This window comes from Ovis canadensis, chromosome 13 (assembly GCF_042477335.2).
Source record: "Ovis canadensis isolate MfBH-ARS-UI-01 breed Bighorn chromosome 13, ARS-UI_OviCan_v2, whole genome shotgun sequence".
NCBI lineage: Eukaryota > Metazoa > Chordata > Mammalia > Artiodactyla > Bovidae > Ovis > Ovis canadensis.
This window is the reverse complement of record NC_091257.1, coordinates 76788105-76801812: the sequence shown is the minus strand read 5'-3', so window position 1 is coordinate 76801812 and position 13708 is coordinate 76788105. Positions and strand designations below refer to the sequence as shown.

The following is a 13708-nucleotide window of genomic DNA, read 5'->3' as shown; positions in this document are numbered from 1 at the left end:
CTTTTTTGCTTAGGTTATTGAAATGTGTTATAAAGTAATGCTTACTACAGTCCCCTATGCAGCTGGAGACAGTACTATGAGATTTAGCCTCTGTTTAATTTATATCACACACGAAAGCCTCAAAGCAAGTCCTTCCAGAAACCAGTGCTGAAGGGGATGTTAAGGACCCCACGGTGGGTAACAGCATGTCCAGTCTCAGCTCCGAAGAATCTATTACAATTTCTATTTCACTTGGACCCACTTCCATTTATATACTATGTTCAAATATGACAAAATGCAACTGCTGCAAATATCTTGCCAAAAATTATAAAAATAAAACCACACCCACCACAATTATCACTGATGCTCTCTAATGCAAACTATGACTTAAATAAACCAGCATGCTAAAGATAGATGTGCCTGTGTGTGAAGAGCTCTCCGTCTGCTATCAGTGCGACAAAGTGAGGAGACACAGTGTGCCACCAAGATTAACTGAGCCTTAACCAAGAACATCCCAAGCAGCAATGCAGATGTCTGTGCTGATAAGATGAGCTGATGGTAAGGATCTCTGACTGCCAAGACAGAGCTCTCAAAGCCCCACCCTGGAAGGCCTGGGAGAAAGCATTGCATCAAGTCACCAAGGAAAAGGAAAAGATTACCCAACTCAAAGCTGTCTTTCAGGCAGCGCTGGAAGAGCCTTGAAAGACGATCCCATGTCCATTTTGACTATACAGATCCTGAGGGCCAAAGACGCTGAGTTACTTGCCTTGGGTAACACAGCAAATGGCAGAACTGTGCTGATAATTCGTCTCCACCCAGATCCCACTGCCTTTTCACACCAGAATTTCCTGTGATGGTACAGGCTTTGATCAAGAACTCTTTCTAAGATTGCGGAGATAAGGGCATATTGGAAGGAAAATCCCACCCAGCAGACAGGGAGAGCTGAGGCTCAACAAAGGGAATCTTTTGCAATTAGTCCTCGCTGGTGGCACAGGACTTTAGCCAGCTTCTCCTCATTGGTACTGATGTTATCACCAGAATCAAGAAGCAGTTCAGGCCTGAATGACTCAAAATACAAGCTCACAGTGCCTACCCGCTTCATGTTTCAGGCCTGAGTTAGAGCTAAGAAGAGGGAGAGGTGGCCTATCTCACTAATCAGGTTATCTGTCTGATGCCTGTCAGTCAAGTAATTGACACCCAGAATTATATTCAAACACCAAGGGTTTTTCCCCTGATTTCTTCAGTCATTCTATGAAGTCACTTTTCCTTCATCAGCACTTGAAGTTAGTCACCCGGGTACAAAAGGGAAAGAAAGGCCTTTGACGAGACGTCAGGGAGGTGCTGCCCATCTGAAAAACAGATGAACAAGGAGGGGCTGGAAGGGCAGTGGACCTGGAGTCAGCAGGCCTGAGTAAGTTATCTGACTTTCTGTGCCTCTACTTTCCTCTTCTGGGAAATGGGATTCATCACAGTACTCAGTTACCAGGCTGCTGTGAGGACTAAACGAGACAAGGCGTGTAAAGAAAGGACAGCATTTGGATCAATAAATGTGAGCTATTCCTGTTACAGGCATACCTTGGAGATGCTGCAGATTTGGCTCTGGACAACTATAATAAAGCAAATCTTGGAATAAAGCAGGTCACACAAAGTTTTTGGTACCCCAGAGTATATAAAAGTTATGTTTACACTATACTGTTGTCTATTAAGTGTGCAAGAGTATTATGTCTACCAAAACAATGTAATTGTTTAATTAAAATGCAATTGTTAATTTAAAAATACTTTATTGCCCTAAAAAATGTTAACTATCACCTGACAACGCAGGGTTGCCACAAACCTTCAAATTGTAAAAAATGCAGTATCTGTGAAGCACAATAAAACAAGGGAAGCCTGTACTTTTATCATCATTATGTTTGGTTAAGTCCTAGTTTTGTGACTTATTACTGAAGAGATGCATCACCAGCTTTAATGTACCCAGAAAACACCCTGGGGGCACATCTTGGTAAAATGCAGACAGGTTGACTATATCTAGACATAAACTCTACATTTCTAATAAGCTCTCAGGGCACATGGGTGCCTTGATCATACAGAACAGCCTTGGACCAACAAGGACCTACCTAGCCCTGCACCTATCAAGTATCTAATATTATTGACCAAAATGAATGCCCTCTCAATGCTTCGTCTGTAAACTAGGTAAAATACATGTGCCACACGGTCTCAACTAACTAAACATCAGTACACAAGAATGTGGAGGAAAGAGCATTCTAAACTGAAAACAAAGCTAGACAAGCGGAGGTGGTAAATTATTAGTCTTACTATTCACAGTGCTGAATCTACAACATTGTGAAGTCTAAATTTACCAAGGCAGTTATTAGCATAAATGAAAAGAAGGCTCAAATTCCCTTGCTCAGAAGAGATACTCCATTCAAGGATGCTCTAGGAATTCTAGCAGAACACAACAGCTTCTCAAGGGATTCCCAAATCAAAAGCTCTGAAACTTTAGAAATGTCATTCGATGGCCAAGAAAGAACCACTTTGGCAGGCAGACTGTGGCCATTTGAGGCACTGAACTTCACAAGTGATTCCATTCTGTCTCCCAGAGTTGGCCAGCCTTCCCCCAGGAACCTTCATCAGCAAAGATCTTGAGTTAGGACAGCAAAGCCAACAGCAATGAAACAGATGGGCACTGCTCTGGCACAGCCCGCACCTGCCACTCCACAAGCTGGCAAAGAGCCAGACTTCAAGAAAAGTAGGGCTTCTGATGTCCTGGAGGAGGCTTCAAACAGACACACCTGGCTGTCTATCCTGTAGGATCTCCTCCCCAGAGGCTCTAAGTGGGATGTTTATACCTTGTGCCTCTCCTCCAAGGGTTCACAGGAACCAGAGCTAATTCTTCCACACAGGGCACCTTACCAAAAAGCTGTCTTATCATTTTCAAGGCAGATGGCACCACCAACATCTACCTAATTGATCAGGCCAAAAACCCAGGAATCATCTATGATTCCTTGCCCTCAACCACCATCCCGCTGGTTTCACCTCCACGACACATCCCCAATCCATCCTCTTATACCATGTCTACTGCCAACACCCTAGAAAGCCACCATCACCTCTCACTTGGCCTCTGAACGACTGTGCAGGCTGCCATTCTTATACCTCTTAAAATTCACTGGCCACAGAGGCCAAAGTGAGTTTTAAGATACACAAAACAGATCATATCACTTCCTTCTTAAAGCCTTCAATGCTTTCCCACTGCTTCTGGAATAAAAGCCTACCTCCGTGCTCTGGGCTACAGGCCCTGCATGACCTGAAGCCTCACCCCCACCCATCCCCGACATGTCTACTTGCTCCGGCCACTCTGAGTCTTCTTTTGGTTCCCAGAATTTACCAACCTTATTCCCACCTCAGAGGCTTTACCCCTGCTCTTCTGCCATTTTCAAATGGCTGGCCACAAATCTCAGCAAAAATGTCATCATCTTAGAGTAACCTTCTTGGACCACCCAGTTTAAGTGGCAGCACCCCCATGGAGAAGTTACTCTCTACGACACACTGTTTTACTGTTTTCAGAGTACCTATTTCCATTCATTTACCGGTTTCTTCTGCTGCTGCTGCCATTAGAATGGAAGCTGCATGAGAGCAAGGACCTCACCTACCTCTCTACCGTAATCACAGCTCCAGGCTAGAACTGCACTGGACACACACCACGTGTTCAGCAAGTGAATGAAACTAAGCCAGTAGGGCGAGAGCACTGAACTTGGAGTCAGAAGGCCTGGAGGTCAACGTGAAATGGGCCACCTACTAGCAGCCTGGCTTCTTACCTCAAGTCCCTCGACTGTAAAATGGGAATCTCAATCTGCACCCTCCTGTCCTCACAGGGCTACTGAAAGACCAAATGAGTGGAGACACGTTTAGGCATTCTTATAAACCATTAGGCACCATAAAGAGGGCACTGTATTATAAACCAGCACAACAGAAGGTTCTTTCTCAGAGACCCATAAATCAGTGGATAAAGGGCTTAGAGGGCAAGCCAAGACTTCTAGCCCAGGCACCCAACAGAAACCTAAGGACACAAGAGATGTGAATCCACACCTTTACACCAAGGAGGGGAAGACACAAGACACGAACTCACTTAAAGACATCAAATTCAATTCAAATGCTAGCGATATGCTAATTAAGCTCCGAGGTCCTTGAAGAATGTGGAGTTGGGGCTGTTCTCCACATGCCCCACATGCTTGGCAAATAGGGATTTGGTAAACAGTTACTGAACTGGGAGTTGGACAACCAGACCTGGCATCTGACCATCAGCTTTCGTTTTTCTTTGCAATCCATTCTGACATGGGATTACAGGTTCCTGGGGTAACCCTGTAACAGTGACATTTATACCATACTATGACAGCTACTGTTTCATGAATTCAGTGACCTTGTGAAGTTGACAAGACCTAGTATCATCAGCATATGCTTTAATTTATTCATTCACTAACCATCATTAGAATATAAAGCATCAGTTCAGTTCAGTTTTAATTCAGGTTATTTAGGCAGCTGCTGCTGCTGCTGTTGCTAAGTCACTTCAGTCATGTCCGACTCTGTGCAACCCCATAGATGGCAGCCCACCAGGCTCCCCCATCCCTGGGATTCTCCAGGCAAGAATACTGGAGTGGGTTGCCATTTCCTTCTCCAATGCATGAAAGTGAAAAGTGAAAGTGAAGTCACTCAGTCGTGTCTGACTCTTAGTGACCCCATGGACTGCAGCCTACCAGGCTCCTCCATCCATGGGATTTTCCAGGCAAGAGTACTGGAGTGGGGTGCCATTGCCTTCTCCTTAACATAGCCTAAATAACGATAGCTAATGTTTACCAAAATTGCCAGGCACTTCACATGTATTAGGCATAATAAATCTTCACAACAGCCATGGGTGGTAGATACTATTATTACCCTACTTTTCCAGATGCTGAAACTGTAGCACAAAGAGGTAAAGCAAATTACTCAGTGGTACACAACTTAGAAGCAGCAGAGCCAAGATTTGAAGCCAGGCAGCTTCATTCCATGCTTTTAAACCACTAGCATGCCATCAGAATTGCACAATAGCACTAAAAGGACCCATTAGCTTACTCCTCTCATTTTACAGAGGAGGGGTCAGGAGGACAGAGAAACCCCTTTAAACATTTCAACTCTGTTCTGAAGTTCATGCTTTGGATGGTATCTATTTAACTGAAGCTTTATGTAAGATCTTGTTTCCTTGTCAGTGGAAGAAAAGCCTCTAGCCACAGCAGTCAGAAGGAACAAAAGAACCACTGAAATATCAGAGATATCAGGGTACGGAGAAGAAAATACAGGATTTACCTGGAAGTGTGTCCAGCTCCATCACTTAATAGGTATAAAATTCTTAGGCAAGTCATTCACTTTTCTTAGCCTCAGTTTCCTCATCTTCGAAATGGAGATGACATCACCACCTACCTGGCAAAGTCTATGTGAAGATTAAATGAGATAATATACCTGAAAAGTGCTTCTTAATCATATATAGCTGACCCCCAGTATTTGTGGGGAATTGGTTGCAGGAGCCCCGGTGGAAACCAAAATCCATGGATGCTCAAGTTCTTTATACATAAAGGTGAAGTACATAACTTTGTTTAAAAAAAATCGCATCCACACAGTTCAAATCTGTGTTGTTTAAGGGTCAGTCACACTTGGAAATAGCTATTACTGTTTCAAGAACTTCTCAAAAGACAGAAACATAACTCTTTGTCTTCTGGAAGAGTCAACAAGACCTAAGTAAAAAAATAAAACCATAACCTTAACTATCAACAAGGACTTGACCCTAGGGTTTCCCCCACCAGGACTATTTTGCAGAAATCCACACCACCTCCCTTGCTCTTAGCAGAATGAAGAAGTAAAACTGAGGAGGGATGTCAACAAGGGAGGAACATCACTGGTGCACTACACACCTAAACCCTACCTGTCTCAAAGTCAGCCCCTCCAGGAAGCCTTAGCCAAACCACCCCACATGCCTCCTAACAGCTTGTTGAGCACTTACTACGTGCCAAGCTACTTGACATACCCATCTTACTGGATTCTCACTGCAGTTCATTAATGCATTGTAAAATAAGAAAAGATAAGTAAGATAAGAAAAGAAGGCTCAGAGATTAATTTGCCCAAACCAACACCATTACTAAGTGGAGATGCAGAGTCTCAAATCCAGACACTCGGACTTCAAGTTGGACTCTTGGCCCTTCTCCTCCCCACTGAGGGAACTTCCAGCATACACGGCTCAATATCTTAAACACTCCGAGCAGCAAGTGTTAGGACCCCACTGGGCAAACAGGTCAACTGAGGCCAAGAGGGAAAGGGACATGCCCAAGGTCACACAGTGAGCCAGGGGCAGCGCCAAGATTTGGACCCCAAGCTTTCGCTTCCCCACCTCCCTTACCGCTTCCCCTCTCCCTCCCGCTTCTCCCCAGAGCTCCGTCTCTGACTTCCACCCCTCGCGGCCGGGTCTGGGGTCGGGCCGCACTCCCGCTTGGGGGAGAAGGGGACGAGGCCGTCCGGACTGCCTGAAGATGCCCAGGAGGCAGGGCAGAAGATGCTCCCGCTGCCGGAGCTGCAAAGCCTGTCGGTGGTGCCGCCGCAGGCCTCCAGGGGAAGATACCATGCGGCGGAAAGACCGGCCCTGCCCAGCGGCCCTGCGGCTCCACCCCGACTCACCTGCAGCCCAAGCTGAAAGCGGGCGGCTGCGGGGGCGGCGGCGAGCGGTGGGCTTGGCCGTTGGCTCAGCCGTTCCCCGCTGCCCCGGATGGGGAGAGAACGAGGCCGCTCACTTCCTTAGCAACCGGCTCGGCGACCTACTTCCTTAGCAACCAGTGTCAATTTCAATAACTTTATTGAGACACGAATGACGGTCATTGACAGTCAGGCACGGCAGGGAGAGGCCGGGCCCGGCCAGGTACTGGCCCTTAGTAGGTACCCAAGACCCTTCGGTCCTTTCACCCATCTAAGGGGGTGTGAGACGAGCGATACACGGTCTGACTCCGCCTGCTAGTATCTCGTGCCTCAGTTTCTCCATCTGTAAAATGTAACGCACTGGCTTTGTTGTGTCCTTTGGCTTTTTCTAAAGTGCTTTCATGTCTCAAACTCCCATTTAGAGTCCAACAGACCACTCAACCGAAAATTCAGCAATCATTGCTGTCCCTTCTTTCTCCTTCACATGCCCCTCCCACCCCATTAAGTCAGTCACCATGTCTCTTATTTAGAGTGTGTATGTGCGTGCGTTAGGCGCTCAGTCGTGTCCGACTCTGCGACCCTGTGGACTTGTAGCCAGCCAGGCTCCTCTGCCCGTGGAATTCTCCAGGCAGTTCTCCAGGCAAACTCTGGAGTGGGGTTGCCATTCCCTTCTCCAGGGGATCTTCCTGACCCAGGGATCAAATCTGGGTCTCCTGCATTGCATGCAGATTCTTTACCGTCTGAACCAGTACCTCTCAAATATTTCTCCTATCCATCACATCAAGCCAGGCGTTGTCCTCATCTCTAGCCTGCCTGACATAGTTAAGCTCTACTTCTACTCCTGTGTCCAGCCCTGACCTCCCAATCTATTTTCCACAAGGTGGCCAAAGTGATCATTTTAAAACATAAAGCAGATTGGGTCACATTATGCTCAATACCATTTAATGGACTTCCATTTCTTTCAAAATCAAGGCCAAAGCGTTTACTACTTTCTACAGAATCAGTAAAACTCCCTTCTAGTCACATTCACCTCTAAGGCCAGGTTCCATACCCCCTCCCCCAGGAACTCGACCTGCTGTTACCCACTGCCACATGCGGTTATATCTGCCATGCTTAGTAGGTGCTCAACAAGTATGTGAGGTCCATACATGCTTAGTCATGTCCAACTCTTTGCCACCCCATGGACTGTGGTCTTCCAGGCCCCTCTGCTCATGGAATTTTCCAGACAAGAATACTGGAGAAGGTTGCCATTGCCTACTCCAGGGTATCTTTCCTGACCCAGGGATCAAACCCTTGTCTCAAATGTCTCCTGCATTGGCAAATGGATTCTTTACCACTAGTGCCACTGGGAAGCTCTCAATACCTGGAATGTTCTTCCCCACCCTACAGCATACCTTTGTCTAACATGGCAAATATTGCTACTTGCTCCTCTCACATTATTTTCTGGCTCCTAAACACACAATTAAACAACATTTCCCAGCCTTCCCTGTGGTTCAGACCAAGTTCTGGCCAAATGAATATGATGTGTGCCATTCTCAGGCCTAACCCGTAAAAACCTCTCATATAATTGTTCATACTTCCTCAGCTTTAAGGTGAAGGGCTTTAAAGGACTTGAAAGTGAAGGACTTCAAGGCTCTAGGAGATGGCTGAGTTGCAGAATAGGAAGAATCTGGATCAATGAGACACTTCTTAGTAGACAGCTGTCCAAACTAGACAAAAAAAAAAAAAAAAAAACTTATGCTAGATTCTGCTACTGAGGCAAGGAGAATTTTTGTTACAGCAGTTAGCTGGCCCCAACTAAGATACCTGACTCTGAATCATCCTTTGGGTCCTTACTTACTTCCCTTCACATGTTAACCTACTCTCCGTGCCTACCCAGCATTATTCAATATAGTTAAGTCCATGAACCATGTTTACCCTATAATAACTACAAACACTGTTTCTACTGAACCCAATAATGTGGGTTTATGTTTTATTTCTTCCACACGTTTTCATTTGTTTCCTTTGCAGCTATTGCTATTTTTTCTATATGTCTTAAACTTCTTTAGAAATTGTGTCTTGACCTTCTATTAGAAATTGTGTTTAATGGACTGAGCTAATTTTCTCATTGTTTTTCTCTTTCATTCCTCTTTTTTGGCTTTTTTTGTTTTACTCTCTGGGAAATTTCCTCAACTTTAGCATCCATTTCTTCTAAGAAAGGATTCTGGGCTCACCTTTCAGTTATCAATATTCCTATCTGCAGACGTTAGATCGTAACTTCCTCCTTCCGTTAAAGTCAGTACTTCTCCTCTGTCTCTGTCTGCCGTAAGTCTGCCAAAATTTCTGGACCACTGATGTCTGCCTCCTCTTCTATTCACATTGTGGGCTGATACATTTTTTATTTCTTACTGTCATATAAGCAGGAGTCAAGGAGAAAAAAAATCAATCAATACTAGATGTCTATATTTATAATTTTTAAAAAAACAGGTACATAAGGAGTATAAATAGCTAGTTCAGAGAAAGGGTATAGAAAACATGGCTTTCAACCCTAAAAAGATGCTCTGCTCACTCATATTAAAGGAAATGAAAATTGAAATAACATTGAGATTGTTTTTCACTTATCAGAAAGAAAGAAAACTTTGATAAGGGCCTGTTGATGACAGCCTGATCTTGCTCCTGTCCTTAGCAAGCTATACAAAACTGTGTAGAAAAACAGGATTAATAATAATAGTACTAAAGTGTAGGGTGATCATCTCATCCTTGTTTACACAGAACTTTTCCTGTTTGCTATCAGTCAAAAGTCCCATCTCCCAGGGAATTCCCTGGCAGTCCAATGGTTAGGATTCTGAGCTTTCGCTGCCAAGGACGTTGGTTCAATTCCTGGTCAGTGAACTTAGATCCCATAAACCACACAGCATGGGGGAAAAAGTCCCATCTCCCAAGAAAGCTCTCAGCTGGGCAAACCAGGGTGGTTATTCACCCTAGTATGGTGGGGTACTATTTTGATATATTACTTAGTATGTTTCCATTTGCTTTCACACTGTGACCCCCTTTCCACCCAACTCAGACTTTGAGACAATTATTGCTCAAAAAAGAGTTGCTTCAGGAGAAAAATAGGGAAAGGATGTTCTGAATTCTAAAGTCCTGGAGAGAGGACTCACAGCATGGAAGAAAGTCAGAGCAGGGCTCCCAAGCTCCCAGTTCTGGAGACTTGCTAAGTTTGAGGAAGAAAAAAAAAGGTGATAATGCAACAGCAAGGAAAGAGGCCAATGGGGCCGGGATGAGTGGGTCTTGATACGGAGATAGCATGTGGACCAAAGCAGAGAGCCCTCCGCTCCAGCTCCCCTGCAGAGCAAACTCCAGCCTAGAAACGATCTAGTCTAATTTCAGTGAATGCCACCGTGTCAGTTCATTTTAAGCAATAGTAATCAACTCTGGCTGATGATAAGCAGAAACACAATTCATTAAATAAGAAGTTCAAGGACTTCCCTCATAGTCCAGTAGCCAACACCTTGTGCTCCCCAATCAGGAGGCACAGGTTCAATCCCTGGTCAGGGAACTAGATCCCACATGCCGCAGCTATGAGTTCACATGTCACAACTAAAACCCAGAACAAACAAATAAATAAAAATAATTTAAAAAAAAAAAAAAACAAGAGAAGTTCAAAACTCATCAGGAAACTTCTAGAAGTGAACAGGAATGACAAGACCAGGTCATGTGACACCTTATACTATGGAGTCATCTGGTGAGGACATTGGGTACCAACTTTCACCACAGATATCTGGCCATGGGCACTATCTCAATATCATTCTCACCTACCCTCCACATGAGGTTTGCTGGCAGTCTCAGCTTCTTTGTAACCCAAGCTCTGATTGGTTGAGTCTGACTCACATGCCCATCTCATACTTGTAGTGGAAACTATAAAGGCAAATACCTGGCTTTTGGCTTCTATGGTGGGAGAAGACTGCCTTCATTTACAAAATGAGAATTCCTTGAATATAAGAAAGGGATTCTGTTGTTGTTCAGTTTCTCAGTTGTGTCTGACTCTTTGCAACCCCGTGGGACTGCCGCACACCAGGCTTCCCTGTCCTTCACCATCTCCCAGAGTTTGCTCAAACTCATGTCCATTGAGTCAGTGATGCCATCCAACCATCTCATCCTCTGTTGCCCCCTTCTCCTTCCATTCTTAAGCAAGAAAAAATCCAATTATAATCAGACATCTCCTTACCAAAGATCTCCATCAGTCCTCCTCCTCACTGTCACTCAGTGAAGACACCTCTCCCCAGCAGCCTCCATGCACCCAGTGGCCACCTAGCTGGAACGAAGCTCAGTGTGTCGTGAAACTGCTCAGTCCTCATCTGACTTGTCTTGTGAAGACATCTCATTTTAATGGTCAGGAGCATCATGAATCCCCTGTGCCAGAGGAGGGCACTGGGTAGCTAGGGGTTGGGGGCAGAAGGGGTATGAGGACACGGATCCATGGGCACCTGTCCAGGGTGGAAATGAGTGTAGTCAGCTTGCAGTCTCCTCCTAAACCAGGAGAAAGACAAAACACAGCCCAGAAACCCATGGATAATTTTATTTTGCTCTCACCCAGGGAAGATAACTTCTGATAGACTCCATACAAGGTTGACAAATGGCAGATGGCTGGCTCGCCTTGCAAGAGTAAAAATCACCAAAGTTCCTTTCTTTTCTTGACATTCTACAGCAGTGCTATCCAACAGATCTTTCCACAGGGGTGGAAAAATTCTATATTTGATGGTGTCCAATACAGCCACCAGCCATGTATGGCTATTGAGTGAGATGTGGCCGGTACTACTGAGGAATTGAATTTTATTTATTCAACTTGAATTAAATTAAGTTTATATGGCCAGGAGTGGGTAGTGGCTACCGTATTGGATAGCACAACTCTGGGATATGGAAAATGACAAGCATGACTGTGGGGTCCAAATGGCCTTGGGTTTGAATCCCAGTTCTACCTCCACCAGATAGCCGAGTGTCCCAGTATGTCACATTATCTCTCTGGCACTCAGTTTCCTCATCTGAAAAATGGGGCTATTAATGCCACTGCTCAGCTTTATTGTGAGGATAATGGACATACAGAACGGAACAGTGCTTGACACTTAGTAGGTGCTCCAAAAGATGGTGACTCTCTTTCCCTCCTTTATTGAGTGAGGGTCATGGCTTCCTCCCGGAGAAGGCAATGGCACCCCACTCCAGTACTCTTGCCTGGAAAGTCCCATGGACGGAGGAGCCTGGTTGGCTACAGTCCACGGGGTCGCTAAGAGTCAGACACGACTGAGTGACTTCACTTTCACTTTTCACTTTCATGCACTGGAGAAGGAAATGGCAACCCACTCCAGTATTCTTGCCTGGAGAATCCCAGGGACGGGGGAGCCTGGCGGGCTGCCGTCTATGGGGTCACAAAGAGTCGGACACGACTGAAGTGACTTAGCAGCAGCAGCAGCAGCAGCAGCAGCATGGCTTCCTCCAGGCAAACAATAGTTGCAGTGTAAGGAGTCCTACCAGTTACAGAGTTTAGTCTTCTTGGAAATTTCATACCAATTGGGGAAGAGGGTTAGAAAGGGATTGTGTAAAAAGAAGGAGAAGGTAAGTGAAATAAGTCAGGCAGAAAAAGATAAATACCATATAACCTTACTTCTGTGTGGATTCTACAACCAATAAGCAACAAAACAAAAACCAAGCTCATGGATATAGGAAACAGATTGGTGGTTGCCTGAGGCAGGGGGTGAGGGTTGGTGAAGTAGGGGAAGGGGGTTAAAAGGTCCAAATTTCCAATTATAAAGTGAATGCAATGGTGATGTATAGCACGGTGGCTAGAGTTAGTAGTTCTGTATCGCACATTTGAAAGAAGCTAGGAGCCTGGATCAGAGAAGGCAATGGCAGCCCACTCCAGTACTCTTGCCTGGAAGATCCCATGGATGGAGGAGCCTGGTGGGCTGCAGTCCATGGGGTTGCTAAGAGTCGGACACGACTGAGTGACTTCACTTTCACTTTTCACTTTCATGCATTGGAGAAGGAAACGGCAACCCACTCCAGTGTTCTTGCCTGGAGAATCCCAGGGATGGGGGAGCCTGGTGGGCTGCTGTCTATGGGGTCACAAAGAGTCGGACACGACTGAAGTGACTTAGCAGTAGCAGCAGCAGGAGACTGGATCTGGAAAGTTCTCATCACAAGAAAAAAATTGTTGTGACTGTGTGTGGTGACAGATGTTAACTGGGCTTACCGTGGTGATCATTTTGCAATACATATATATAAATATGGAATCGTCACACCGCACACTTGAAATTAACATAATGTTATGTCAATGGGAAAAAAAGAGTACAAAGGGAATGGTCTATGAGAATGAGAAGAGATGGCATCCCAGCGCCCCTTTCAGGAAGAAACAAGATGCTGGGTTTGGACGGAGGCCAAGCGCCTGAGACATACTTGATGGTCCTCGCTTGGCTGAGCGCCCAGGCTCAGTATGGATGAGATGCTGGGATCTGAAAGAGGCTCTAAGGGCTGGGAATCAAGCTAATGTCTTCTAAATTCACATCTTGATGTTTTCTGAAGAAAGCCAGACAGAAGTTTGCCAGTAATGCTTCCTCCTCAGGCACTTAACTGGCTGTACGACCTTGGGCAAGTTTGTTCACCTTCTGGACCTTCTTTCTCTACACGCCTCCTGCAAGGTTGCTGTGAGAATTCACCCAGAGCATGGGAGGGAAACTGCTTTTCCAACTATCAGTCACCATAAACGGTAGAAGATGCAGAAAAACTGATGATGTTTAAAATCTCAGAGCCAGAAGGTCGTTGTGGAAGCCTGATGACAGAATCAGAACTAGAATCGATGTCCCAGGACAGGGTCTTGTCTTGTTTCTCATCCTCTGGCACAACACAGGCATTTAAAAGCAAATATTATCTCCACTCACCTTTAAATGAGCAGATTTTAACGCATAATACTCGGCGTTGGCAGGAATGAAGAGAACTTTCACCCCACTGCAGACGGGATGAAATTGGCACAAATTGTAAGGCAAATTAA

At 45.3% G+C, this 13708-nt stretch overlaps 1 protein-coding gene across 3 annotated transcripts in view; it reads right to left on the bottom strand.

The window, feature by feature from the left end:
- Nucleotides 1-6806, bottom strand: part of KIF3B (kinesin family member 3B) — a 38687-nt gene extending 31881 nt beyond the window's left edge. For 2 of the 3 annotated variants that reach the window (XR_011248236.1, XM_069548312.1), the window contains exons 1-2: nt 6673-6794; nt 5314-5437 (exon numbers count right to left, since the gene is read on the bottom strand). The gene's annotated coding sequence lies outside the window, so the exon portion shown is untranslated. Of the gene's footprint in view, nt 1-5313; nt 5438-6672 lie in introns of all 3 variants that reach the window. The other variant, XM_069548313.1, reaches the window with a different exon arrangement.
- Nucleotides 6807-13708: the final 6902 nt, after the last annotated feature.